Genomic DNA, 14,189 nt, shown 5'->3' on the forward strand with positions numbered 1-14,189 from the left:
GAACAAGAAGCTCCTTCTGCTGTGGAGTTCATTAAGCAGGTGTCCAACGGCGCTAACCGTCGTTTCTTGTGGTGCTTCGGCGATCGTTGTCTGCGCGTTGCGGCATCGTGTCCGAGTGCGGGTATACTCCCGGCGCTCAGGAACGAAAGCAGCCGTCGGCACTACAATAGCATGAATTCCCATCCCTTCTGCTGATCCCTTCCCGTGGGTCGTAGCGTACGTCGTTTCTCCACAGGTGGCGGTCTCTGCTGCAGGCGGTTGCCGTAAGCTGTCAGGATGGTGGAACCGTTCATTCTTCGGGGTGGGAATTGTTCGGAGCGCGTCAGCATAAGTTAGTTCAGCGGCGTCAGCGTTGACGTTGGCACGGGACCGCCAGTTGTAACTTGCACAATCCTCCGCTGCACGCGTTCTGAACGGACGTGGCCTTCTTTCCCGCATCCCGAGCATGTTTTGAGTTGTACATCGTAGATGGCTACTGATCAACATACGCCGATGAACACACAGGAGGGTACATGTCGTGCCAGCTATGTTCCGATCTGTCCACCCCACTGAGAAAGTGGTACGTCGTGAAGTTCGACCATTTTTCCTGAACGTGCCTAAGTATTCTTCCATATGGGTCTAGTGCATCAATCATCAAGTCACATGGAAACTCAATGCAATGTTTGAAGATGCGTATGCTTCGTAGCCGTCCGGTTCTAGGCGCTACAGTCTGGAGCCGAGCGACCGCTCCGGTCGCAGGTTCGAATCCTGCCTCGGGGCCCGCATCTCGTGGTCGTGCGGTAGCGTTCTCGCTTCCCACGCCCGGGTTCCCGGGTTCGATTCCCGGCGGGGTCAGGGATTTTCTCTGCCTCGTGATGGCTGGGTGTTGTGTGCTGTCCTTAGGTTAGTTAGGTTTAAGTAGTTCTAAGTTCTAGGGGACTGATGACCATAGATGTTAAGTCCCATGGTGCTCAGAGCCATTTGAACCATTTGAACCTGCCTCGGGCATAGATGTGTGCTATGTCCTTAGGTTAGTTAGGTTTAATTAGTTCTAAGTTCTAGGTGACTGATAACCGCCTGCCAGAGTGGCCGTGCGGTTCTAGGCGCTACAGTCTGGAACCGCGTGACCGCTACGGTCGCAGGTTCGAATCCTGCCTCGGGCATGGATGTGTGTGATGTCCTTAGGTTAATTAGGTTTAAGTAGTTCTAAGTTCTAGGGGACTGATGACCACAGCAGTTAAGTCCCATAGTGCTCAGAGCCATTTGAACCATTCAACTGATGGCCTCAGAAGTTAAGTCGCTTATTGGCTATGTGGCTCTGAGCACCATGGGACTTAACTGCTACGGTCATCAGTCCCCTAGAACTTAGAACTACTTAAACCTAACTAACCTAAGGACAGCACACAACACCCAGCCATCACGAGGCAGAGAAAATCCCTGACCCCGCCGGGAATCGAACCCGGGAACCCGGGCGTGGGAAGCGAGAACGCTACCGCACGACCACGAGATGCGGGCTAAGTCGCTTATTGCTCAGAGCCATTTTTATGCTTCGTAATCCCAGTCCTGTGTAATCAATAGTTACCTCGAAGATACATCTCTCGGCAAGACGAAATTTGAGACCAAGTTTAGTATCTCGAATGATTTTGTAACATATTGCATGATTAATTAGATTGACGTAGACGACACTCCTCACTATGGAAAGGTGTGTTCCAGTAAGTTCGTTGTAATCAGTTTAAATTTATTCGCTTAGAAACCTTTCACTTTCAAGGCTTTCGGTCACGCATATTCGTTCGGAAAACAAATCTTGAGTGTCGACTTTCTGTATGCATGTGCCATTCTATAAGGGTGCCTCAAAACTTGCGAGTACGCTAGATAGGTAAACAACCGCGCAACCGCGAAGTTCCGCGGCATGAATGTAAACAGACGTTCGGGCACCGCCGAAGGCAGACGGTCCGCTGCGGCAATCCGTGAACGATTCGCTGCCATTCCCAAACTTTCATATGTCCTCGTGCTTGTATCACAACATGCACTTTATTTATATTCCTGTCCAAGAAGGACAAATTTGTTGAGAGTCGACGGCCTGCTGTTGACGAATAAATACGAAAGAGCAGTGCCCGTGTTACTAAGAACGCGATGCAATTTTCCGTCCAACATGGTTCAAATGGCTTTGAGCACTATGGGACTTAACTTCTGAGGTAATCAGTCCCCTAGAACTTAGAACTACTTAAACCTAAGTAACCTAAGGAAATCACACACATCCATGCCCGAGGCAGGATTCGAACTTGCAACCGTAGCGCCGTCCAACATGCATGTGCTCTGCTGCCTTCGCAGTTTCATCTCTCAATTCTACTTATTAGTCTTCTACCGTATTCGTTTGTCCTGTTTCAGTCAGTCGTTGACTACTGCTCCCTTTAAAAACCCTCTGCGACCTCTGGTTCTTTCACCTGATGCAAGTTTCACCTCTTTAATTTCCTACCATTTTATAATTTCTTCAGGTTTAGTATACAATCTGTAGCCAATAAATTACGATCGGAGCCCACATCTGCCTCTGGAAATGCCTTAAAGTTTAAAATCTGGTTCCCAAATCTCTGTCATACCTTTATATAATCAACCTGAAACCTTCCAGTGTCTCCAGGTCTCTTCCACGTATGCAGACTTCTTTTGAGATTGTTGAACCAGCCAACCAGTTGCAATAAATAGTGGTTTTCAAATAACCTTTACCATGTCATTCCATGTAGGCTTTCACGGCCGGCGTCTTTATCAGTAAACTCTTCCGGGCTAAGTTGCCGTGGTCGATCTGTAGAACTTCTTCTCCCTGACGTTTCGTTCTCAACTGCGGAGAACATCTTCCGAGGTGAGTCGACGACTGGCTGCTGGGAGCTGGGGCCGCCGCTTATATAGAGATCGTAGGGGGCGCCACCACACGTCACATGGCGTCGATGTGCAGCTATCTCTGGCTATCGTCTGTTCTCTCGATTGCAGGCAATCGATTGTCACGTGATTGATGCAACGTCGACCGCCATATCTTATCCAATTTTAATCCTTCTTCTTTACGATTAAAATTGTATTGATGTTTGTGGATTTCAATTGCCTCTCTATACATACGTGTATAATAGTGTGACAAAACTGCATAGTATTGCTAATAAGTAAATGAAGATTTAGCAGTTGGCCATCACATACCGCCAGTCCTCGTCGTGTCTGATGTATCCGCTCACGTAGTAATGCCAGTTCCATACGAGAATAAATACGGTTAGCTTGTGGCGAATGAAACATTCTTCTCACTTTTAAAAACTTGGGAACTATACCGGTATCACGACAGCGTAGCAGAAAAGTGAGTGAGCAAAGTTGTTGACCTTTCTTCTTGCGTAGGTTCTCCAGTCGTCGTACCCTAGTTGACATTTCCTCCCCGTAGAGGCGTCGAATCATTCCATGTAGGCTTTCACGGCCGGCGTCTTTATCAGTAAACTCTTCCGGGCTAAGTTGCCGTGGTCGATCTGTAGAACTTCTTCTCCCTGACGTTTCGTTCTCAACTGCGGAGAACATCTTCCGAGGTGAGTCGACGACTGGCTGCTAGGAGCTGGGGCCGCCGCTTATATAGAGATCGTAGGGGGCGCCACCACACGTCACAGCCCCTCGAAGCCCCTCGAAGTGGTATCGGTATGTGGATGATACCTTTGTAATATGGAATCATGAGGAAGAAGACTTGAATGATTTTCTGGTACACTTAAATAGCATCAACCCAAAGATTAAATTTACTATGGAGAAGGAGAAGAATGGACAACTTAACTTCTTGGATGTATCAGTTATCAAACGGGCGGATGGGACCTTAGGCCATAAGGTCTACAGGAAAGGTACACATACCGATCGCTACCTCCATAAGAACTCAAACCACCACCCTAGGCAAAAGAGGGGGGTCATAAAAACACTAGTGGATAGGGCCAATAATATTTGTGAACCAGGCTACTTACAAGAAGAACTAAATCATTTACGAATGGCCTTTGCGAAAAATGGTTATACAAAAAACGAGATTAATCGAGCACTTCACCCAAATAGAAAAATGCCTAAAAATGGGAGACAGCAACAACCATCAGCTGGAAAAGTATTTCTTCCGTTCATCCATAATATCACGGATCGCATTGGAAAAGTACTAGCCAAGTTTCAGGTAGAGACCATTTTTAGGCCTACTAAGAAAATTAGTGAATGCCTAAGATCAACAAAAGATGCTCGTCACCCCCTAGCCACCCCAGGGGTATATAAAATTCCGTGTAGTTGCGGCAGGGTTTACATAGGAACTACCAAAAGAAGCATCAATACACGGTTGACGGAGCACAAAAGAAACTGTCGCTTGGGACATATCGACAAATCGGCAGTAGCGGAACATGTTTTTAAGGATGGAGATCACGACATAAAATTTGGTGAAACAAGCGTGCTAGCGAGGACGTCGCACTATTATACACGTATGTATAGAGAGGCAATTGAAATCCACAAACATCAATACAATTTTAATCGTAAAGAAGAAGGATTAAAATTGGATAAGATATGGCGGTCGACGTTGCATCAATCACGTGACAATCGATTGCCTGCAATCGAGAGAACAGACGATAGCCAGAGATAGCTGCACATCGACGCCATGTGACGTGTGGTGGCGCCCCCTACGATCTCTATATAAGCGGCGGCCCCAGCTCCTAGCAGCCAGTCGTCGACTCACCTCGGAAGATGTTCTCCGCAGTTGAGAACGAAACGTCAGGGAGAAGAAGTTCTACAGATCGACCACGGCAACTTAGCCCGGAAGAGTTTACTGATAAACCTTTACCATGGTTTCGACGGACTTAAAACCGTCTTCTTCAGAAGGACAATAAACTTCACATTAGCAATTCATTTAGTACTGGGTTAAAATCCATCGGAACATGGTAAAGATTCAGATTTTCACTCTGCAGCAGAGTGTGAGCTGATACGAAACTTCTTGGCAGATTAAAACTGTGTGTCGTACCGAGACTTGAACTAGGGACAAGGTCCCGCGTTCGAGTGTCGTTCCGGCACACACTTTTAATCTGATAGGAAGTTTCATGGAAAAGGTTATTTGAAGACCACTGTTTATTGAATTGCTAATGTGAAGTCTGTTTGTCCTGAAGAACCATGGTAAAGGTTATTTGGAGACCACCTTTTATTGCAACTGGTTGGCTGTCTGCCATGCCTGCTGTTTTTCAGCCGTCGCTGTTGTGCAGCCATGTTCAAAATATTCTTGAACCAATTGTTAGCGATTATTAAATTATCCAGTGTGCAAAATTATACTAAGCGGCTTCCTCTTTCATTCCTTCACCCTAGCCCGTATTCTCTCACAATTATTTCTTATCTTGCTTCTCCCACTATAGAATATCTAAATAATTTCTTTTGTCTAATCATACATTCTTTCAATTTCTTCATCATGTTCGAGGCTAGCTGGCGTAAAAACTTGTACTGTTTCGCAGAGAGTTATCTTCGTGTCTATCTTGGCTACAATAACGCGTTCACTATGATGTTCATAGTAGTTTACCCGCATTTTTATTGTCTTGTTCATTATTAGACCTACTCCTGCATTACCCCAACTTGATTTTGTATTAGTACCCCGTACCTAGCTGACCACAAGTCCTACGGATACTCTCATCGCCGGCCAGTGTGGCCGAGCTGTTCTAGGCGCTACAGTCTGGAACCGCGTGACCGCTACGGTCGCAGGTTCGAATCCTGCCTCGGGCATGGATGTGTGTAATGTCCTTAGGTTAGTTAGGTTTAAGTAGTTCTAAGTTCTACGGGACTGATGACCTTAGAAGTTAAGTCCCATAGTGCTCAGAGCCATTTGAACCATTTTGATACTCTCTTCGAACACCACAAATTTCCGCCAAACGTACCACGAACGAAAATGTTAGAAAGGTCACGAGAAATATGACTGTCTGCAGCGATGCGTTGCGCTTCTACGGCGACATGCATGCGCCATTCGTGCAAGCAGCCCGTGTCCCTCTCAACGCTTTTGCTTTCTCTTGGCGCAGGTTAGGCTGTGGGCCAACTTGGGACCAGAATAAACACGCTAGTCATGAATAATTCCATATTTCGATTTTTAAAGGCATAATAGAATCCTGTTTAAATGCAGTTTACTTAGTCATTGTCGAATCTATGCAGTAATGTATACAGTAGTGTTATTCAAAGCTATCAATGACGAAAAATTCACAAAAGATCACGACAAATTCTTTACAAACCAGAACGACATTCTTTTGGATACAGATATCTAGCAGAGGGAAGTTTGTTCCATACATCAGAAGTGTTTGAACGTTAAAAGTTGCCATATAAAAAATAGCTGTGTGTGTGTTGTAATTAATTTCTGATTTTAATTTTTCTGCGATCTTCCCAGTCGGCGCGCCTCGTATTTCCCTCTCTAAGGTTTCTGACAGTTGGCAAACGCCGGAAATCCCAAGAAAACGAATACCTATTTCCTTTATTCTTTCTGACTATATTCAGTGTCATCGGCAAGTTAGATGTTTACTTCATCTGCATCATGGGCGACCTTCTCACAGTACGAAGTCCATAGTGGATACAATAGTATTTTGTTCCAGCAAGCGTTGGTCATCTCCTCTCTACAACACTTAATTTACTGGCAGGTCTATGAAATGAATTATTTAGCGCTGATCAGTTATCGCCTTCCGGATATCTCAATGAGGACGTGTAGGCCTTTAGAATGAGCGTTAATTTTCGTATACTAATAATAATTACTTCAGCTGACTGTATTACTATTACAGCATTTCTTTTGTGTAAGTCCAATATCTCTCATGCTGAACAACGAGCAACAGATAATTAACTCTGAATCTTCTTGAATTGTGCGGCCCATATTTTGTGTCGTCATCAAACCCCATCATTCTGACATTGCCCCTACGTTAACCTACTATGAAATAAATATTGTACTATTTTTTATTGGGGCACTTATCAGAGAGAGGCTTTCCACCTATCCATGTGCACAACCACACCTAATTTGACAATGCCTCGATTAACATCACATTCGGCCCAGTAATCGTTGGGTCTCGAATAAATATTTTTATGCAAATAATATTTTAAACATTTTTTTCTATAATTTCATGGAAACTTGTTTTTCATTTATTGGCACATAATTTTTACATTTTTACATTTTTTATCAGTATGCTAGATCTTTCAGTTCAGTGTCGCGTTACTTTAACGATGAGAAGTCAGCGAGCTGTTTACTTTTAATGTAAATCTCCGAGTCTCTTATTGCAGACCGTATATTACTCCATTTTTGAATATCAGCTTGCAGCTGTGTGTTAGTCACGTTATTGCTCGCACTCACCACAGAAGCAGAGGATATCCTTATCCTCAGTCCCACTGCACCACGAGCCTCCCTTTCCTCCAAACTGACTCACATGTGGCTCATTTCTGGTGCTGTGGAGTACGATGTAGTACTAAAATGCCTGAAGTAAAAGCAACAAAAAGTTTTCGTCTGCAGCAGTATGTTGCAGACTTTAAGGATTGTTTTAGTGCAATTGATCGCGTACTGTTCTACCAACTGTATGGGAAAGTATTAAGGATTGAACAGCGATCTCAGTTTCCACAACTCGAGGGCAAGAAACATATCGGCGCAAGAACACACACTCTCAGATTACTGACGCAGTTCCAGGTTCGTCTGCAGGACCTGATATATTTCCAGTTCATTGTGAAGAGTTATGTAGGGCGTTTGTCTGCCGACATACCTCTATCTACGGTAAATAATCCAGTGTTAATAATGTATCTCACTTGACACTCCTGAAGATTCGACGTTGAGAAAAAAGTATCTTCCAAAGCGTAACCAACAAACTCTACAACAAATTCGCTCCATGTGCGAAAAAGAGAAAATCTGGTTTACCTTAGACGAAACTTCAGACTCTACTTGCATGAAAGTTGAGAATGTCTTGTTAGGGTACTCAAAAACGATGAAGTTATTTCAACCGTTTTCTGCTAACAATCCAAGAAATGATTTCGAACTGCGAACGGTGTAGCGGTTGCAAGATTGCTTAATGGAGCAATGCAAATTTTGTGGCGAGTTGGTGTCAAGTTTAGACAGTATTTTGCTGTTAATAACACATGCTGCAGCATACATGAAGAAGGCAGTGATGGCCTTGTTGTTAGTTAGCTTAAAATTATTCATGGTTCATGCTCTGCGTATGATTTACACAGGCTATGTGAAGAAATTTGAGCACTACATCCCGATGTGGATAAATTTATTTCTAATAGGAAAACAATGTACCTTAACTCGCCGAGAAGAATTTACGCAGTCAAAACTAAAACGTCCAACATATTACTGCCACTTACCCCAGTAATAACACAACGAGACATGTGACTTGCACCAGTCCAGTGTTATGCAGAAAATTTTGAGGATTTTTGCCTAAGTAGTTAATGTACTGGACTTCAATTGGAATGCTTCAAGGATACGTTAAGTGACAGTGTAAAAAAAATGACTTGGGGTATCAATTTGATAACTCGTGTTTCCTTAGCAGCAGAACTGACATCCCTGGAAGTAGAGGAATCCTTCAGTCAGAAACAGTTCAGCATGTTCACGACGTCGAAGGAAAACAGTTTTTGTATACAAACATTACAAAATAATTCAACCTTGTGTTTGAAAACAATAGTGGTTTCCAAACTACGTGAAAAATTTCAAATGTGTTAGGTGGCTATCAAGAAAAGGATATTGATGTCAGTGTGAGAGACTTGTTCTGCTATAAATTTGCCAAACTGACGTCTTGAGACTTAGAGCGCTCATTTTCCAATACAAGGCAGTGTATCGGGATAAACATTAATCATTTGTTTTCTCACATATTTCAAGTATTTTTTAAATTAAAAAAGAGTAAGTAAATAGCTTCCCGACTTTTAGCACATAAAACTCCGAGCCCTAATTATCGTAATTTCTTCGTCAGACATTTATTGGGCGTCTCTAATTTTTTAGTAGTTATTTAATGCTCAGAATTTACGATTCTGTAAAGCAAATTTCATGTACTGCTTGTCACAGGTATTCACATTTTGTACGCAGTTCTTAAATAAATGAAATTCATTCATACTGATTCTTGTCGCAAAACGTGAATTATGGACTGACTTTAATCGGTTTTAGTGCGGCTACAGTTTAGAAGTAGGTTCTAAGCACTCTTTTAAAAGTTCAGCATACAGTACAAGGACAGTTTCTTTTTGGATTAAGACTCTCATTATTCACAGTGAATAATAATACGAGCATGATTTAAACATAAATTTCAGCCAATCTAAATTGTTTATGGGTTTTATAGTTGATAAAGCTGTAACTAGTTAGTACAAAATGGTAAGATACCTGTATTTGAGAAGAGAAAGATGTCGCATTTTGACTGATTTCGGTATATGGCAAGAAGTCAGACATCAATAAAAACTGAAAGAGATAAATCATGACTGTCGATAATATGATCGCGATGAGGCATGTGATGGTTCAGTACGTAAATTGTCTCCTACCATTGAAATAATATTTGCAGTAGGACATTTGTACAACAGAGCGTAATATTAGTATTAATTTAAAGGCAACTTCGATATGGTAAGTAATGCAGTCTAGCTGTCGGCATCAAAGGCAGTCAGCATAATCCAGCCATGGATAGGGTTTGCTGACTACCTTTAATGCTCTACTCTCCTAGACATCACGTAGAATCCAAGCAGGTGACCCTTTGTGTCTCAGTTAAGTTTACACTAAAACAAGTTGGTAAAAAAAAACACTAGCAGTTTCTTTCTAACGATGCCTATTTAATTAAACGTTAGCCTATTTTACAAACTGACTAATTTCGGAGTTCGACACGAAGTATGGGAGATTTGAAAGAGTTTAGTCTTTTACTTGACTGTATTTAGCTACCGCCGTCATTTTAGAAATAACAGATTTCATATTTCTGTGCCTTAAATTTAATGGTCGATTTCATGAAGCAACAGATGTTTTGTCTGAGTCATTACATCTCAGACTGAAGCGAAGGGGAAAATGATTGTAGTGAGAAGAGACCACAAATTACTTAAGCTATGCTCTGAGGGTCACCCACCAAAACATTAATAACAGTAATCATAGTCGCATAACTATTATGAATATTAGTGTCAGTAGCTTAAGTTTTAGCGCTAGTAGCCACTGTAGTATAATCAGTGCAATGGTGGTAGTAATAGGGCTTACTAATATTTGTGGTGGTAGTAATATTCTATGTTGCTGTAGTTATTATGGTTGTAATAGAACTAGAGGTAGCAGGTGATGAAGATAATAGTGAAATCAGTTAAAACAGCCTGAATTGATGATTGCTTTCCGGTGTCAGGAAAGATTGAGAACGTAAAGGGATGCCACAGGAAAACTGCACATAGAGTAACGTGTAGGTGGCCATCGAAGTATTACAAATTTCCACCATGGTAAAAGTGTTCACTAAAATCTTGGGTTGCATAAATGTAAATTTAATCTATATATGTCCATTCTTATTATCAAGACATTGAATGAACGAAAATAACATAACACATTTTAGGCTCTAGCTGCAGCACGAGTGAGGATTAAATGCAATATATTCACTTAAATACAATCAATTTTCCGCCATCACTTTTACAAAACCTGTATGAAGACACACACGTACTGAAATTAATCCATCACCTTCAATAACGATCGAAGAAGGTAGTTAAAGTTCTTTAGAAATTATGAACGATAAAATATTTTCAAGTTAATGAAATTCTCGTACTTGCAGTTAAGGACAGAATGATCGCTTAGAGGAAATCAACACCTAAAGTCTGTTGTCATAGTTTTGCTGGTAGCATTTATTTCGTCTAGCCACCGCAACCCAGCTGTTAACGTTAATTGTAAAACGCCGCGACTTCAGTTTTTTAACAATTAATGAAAACCACCTCAGCTGTATTATTACACAATTATTGTGTTACGACCAGTTTCGTACGTTGAACATCTTCAGGTTGCTTCTCATAACATAATAAACATGTAATAATACATATGAGGTGGTTTCCATTAATCATCAACATTACTATCAGGAGTGGTGCTCAACAAGATCAAGGCTAAGTTTTTTGTCATAATGAGGCGATGCCTGCTGACAGCAATGATTTGGTCTGTCTAAATATTGTTGTATCTGAAGAGCACCATTCTGCTGAATACTGGAGTGCAGTACAAGAGAGCTTAATTTACTTTTAGAAAATAAGTATATCTTTTTCTTGTAAAGGGATCTATACCAATATGTTCGCAAAAGCTGTCCTACGAAATTTAAGAAGCTCAGGTCAATATGTACGTTAGTGAAGTGGCACTTTACTAAGTGGAAGATGGTTCGAACACTGTCTCTTCAACAGTGCTTACAAGATGTTAAATTTAGGATAGAGGAGGCAGGCAGGTGCTGAGGGTCAGTGTGTAACCCTCCTATCTCTCCGGCTAATTAGGCCTTTCTATATGACGGTGCACCTTAAGTTCCTAATCTGTGGGGAAAAGGTATCTACTCCGAAGAATAATACAAAACTGACAGAAGTAGATGCAGTTGTAACCAAGTCGCTACTGCTCAGTACTCTAGCAATGACGATTAGAAACAAAGTTCGGTTAACTTTGTATATTCTTATTACGTAAACTAATTTTTAAGTAAAAGTAGTTAGAGGAAAATTTGGAAAAATAGTTTTCAAAGTATGTCATTACTGGAAATAACGAACTTTCACCTGTTCCTCACTGGAACAAGAATAATTAAATTGAAACTGAACCTTATAGTTGTAAGCAATATTACGTAAGCACAGTTATTGGGGTTATGGCGTAGGAACAGTACCTTACGCACACTTTCAAGTACTTCACACAACACATGTCTCAGTAGTCAAATAATAATCAAATATCAAATACATACAACATATTACATTAATTTTCAAAGATCAATTAAAGTAAGATTGTTTACTGGCTGTGGACAGAAACTTTTTGTTACGTTACTCACCGTAATACCGACTGTCGTAATTGTATAAAGCAAAAAGATTGTTTGAATTTACTCACTGGTAAGGACTGTCAGCTACCTAGCAGTTACTCTGATATTAATTTGTACAAAAGTTATAAATTATATCACAAGCTATAAATTAGGAACTGTGCTTTGACAGTGCGACTCAGTGTCCCAGTTACGTAAAGTTTTACTACCATATTTTTATTATGAAAGTTACTCTATTTTTAGCAAACGGGTTAATACTGGCTTTCGCATCATTCTATTTATGACATTATTCATATTACAGCCAAAGACTTCATTATTGCCTAATTGTGCAAAATTGGAAAAATTATGTTTTGATAAGCTAATAAATTAATGTTCACTTCATTTTCAGTTCATTTTCTGATTATCTCGGTTCGTACAAAGGGATAGGATGGATACTAGTTGGATAACGACTTAGGAAAATTATTACGTGAAAATATGCACGAAAACTCTACTATTTATGCAATAAATTTCCAACTACGCTGATCAGCCTATTACACTTTTAGTTATAAAAAGTCTAGATCCTACTTCACTTTATGATGCCGTTGGTTTGTCGAATGGCTTCATTTAGCGGTACAATAGGGCACAGGTTAATCTTCTTGCCATACCATAGTCAATAACAAGGGCCCACAGCGCTCTTGATGTTATGTGGATTGTTCTTGCTGCGTTTGTACCGTGCCCAATAAATGCCATACACTTAGCTTACCCATATTAAACATCCTCCGAAACAACCATTTCAGTTTTCACTGCTCCGCACTTCGGAAACAGACTTTTTATCTCCGCGCTTTTGCATAGCCACACCGGCGAATACACACAACCAACGACAACACAGTCTCTTCGCGTCTCTGAACTGCTACATTTTGGTGCGCTCGCACGCCCAGCGATAATACATTTACAGTTTTTTATACTCTTTGACAATAGCTTTTCCTTGACTAGGCCAGCGTGTCTACTTACAAAATGTAAACATTCCATGTGCATTCTCTTTCTCAAATGACAAATAGCATTTGTAGCTTGACAACATATTTACTAGAAAAATATTGAGCACCACTAATAAAACAAACTTAGTAAAACACCTATAAAATGTATGATCATCCACAGTGTTGTGTTATAAGTGCCCTACAGCAAATATCAAACTTCTCTGGTGCAAGAGCTCACAGGGTGAGCACATGTAACACTATTGATAACATGTACTTGAGGGGGTGGAAGTTATTAGGCTCGTGTTACCCTCTGTGGTATTTGAGAGGAGTAGTCTATTATGTACTGGCATTCAGTTTCATTTTGTAGGGGCCTGTGTTGAGGCCTCTACTGTTGACGTAATGAATGCAGCGAGGAATGTGGTAGAGTACATTAGTTGCCACGCTGGTCGCCAATGATATAGCATAATTAGAACAATTATTTATTCAGTAACGTTTACTATCAAGTATTTTTCTCTATGTCGGCGTCCATGCCGGCAGCGGTGCAGTTTGCTGCCTCGGAACTTGCTGACGCTGGCTCAACAAACTCCAGCGGACGTCACCGTCAGCGTCCAGATCACGTAATCACGGTGTGAGAAGGAGCCACGCCTCCAGGGCGAACGGCGTAGCCCGTACGACAGGCGTGACTGACCAGTAGAGAGACGGCGATATCGGGGATATCGATCACTGCTGCCAGTCTGGGGCAGCAGGGGTTAGTGTGCCTCGCGAATACCACAGCATGTGGTCGGTGCGCCAAGCGCAACGAGATCAGCTCAGCGACCTGGAGGTAGAAGTCTCGAAGACTTCTCATAAGTGGATGCAAGGTCGGTAGCACACAGCGACCGATTATGGTAGACCTTACACTAGCACTATCGGTGGTGGAAATAGTCTTGACGAATGGTAATAGCACATCACAGGTTCGACATCGTAGCTGGTATACTGCAGTATAAAGATTCAGCAAATCCTCGGAAGCATCAGTATTTGTTACTACTGGTTTGAGGCAGTGACATTACGTCGGACTGGGGATGACCGAATGTGTCCCACTTTTCCGGTCATCAGCGATCTTCATCACCCCTCTATTTCGTAAGAATGGCTTTCAGGGCTTCAGTTTGTCGCTTTTCCGCCATGTAATCTGGCTCTCTCTGATGTCAGCTTTCTGTCTGTTTGTCGTTTTGATTGCGACACGGGGCATTGCCCTGCATTGCCCTGGCTTAGTGCTGGCTGGAGAGGACTTTGAGAAAATTTTACATTTTTCCGCAACACATTTCTGCTCTGTAACAGTGCTAAGGAA

This window comes from Schistocerca serialis, chromosome 1 (assembly GCF_023864345.2).
Source record: "Schistocerca serialis cubense isolate TAMUIC-IGC-003099 chromosome 1, iqSchSeri2.2, whole genome shotgun sequence".
Classification (NCBI taxonomy): domain Eukaryota; kingdom Metazoa; phylum Arthropoda; class Insecta; order Orthoptera; family Acrididae; genus Schistocerca; species Schistocerca serialis.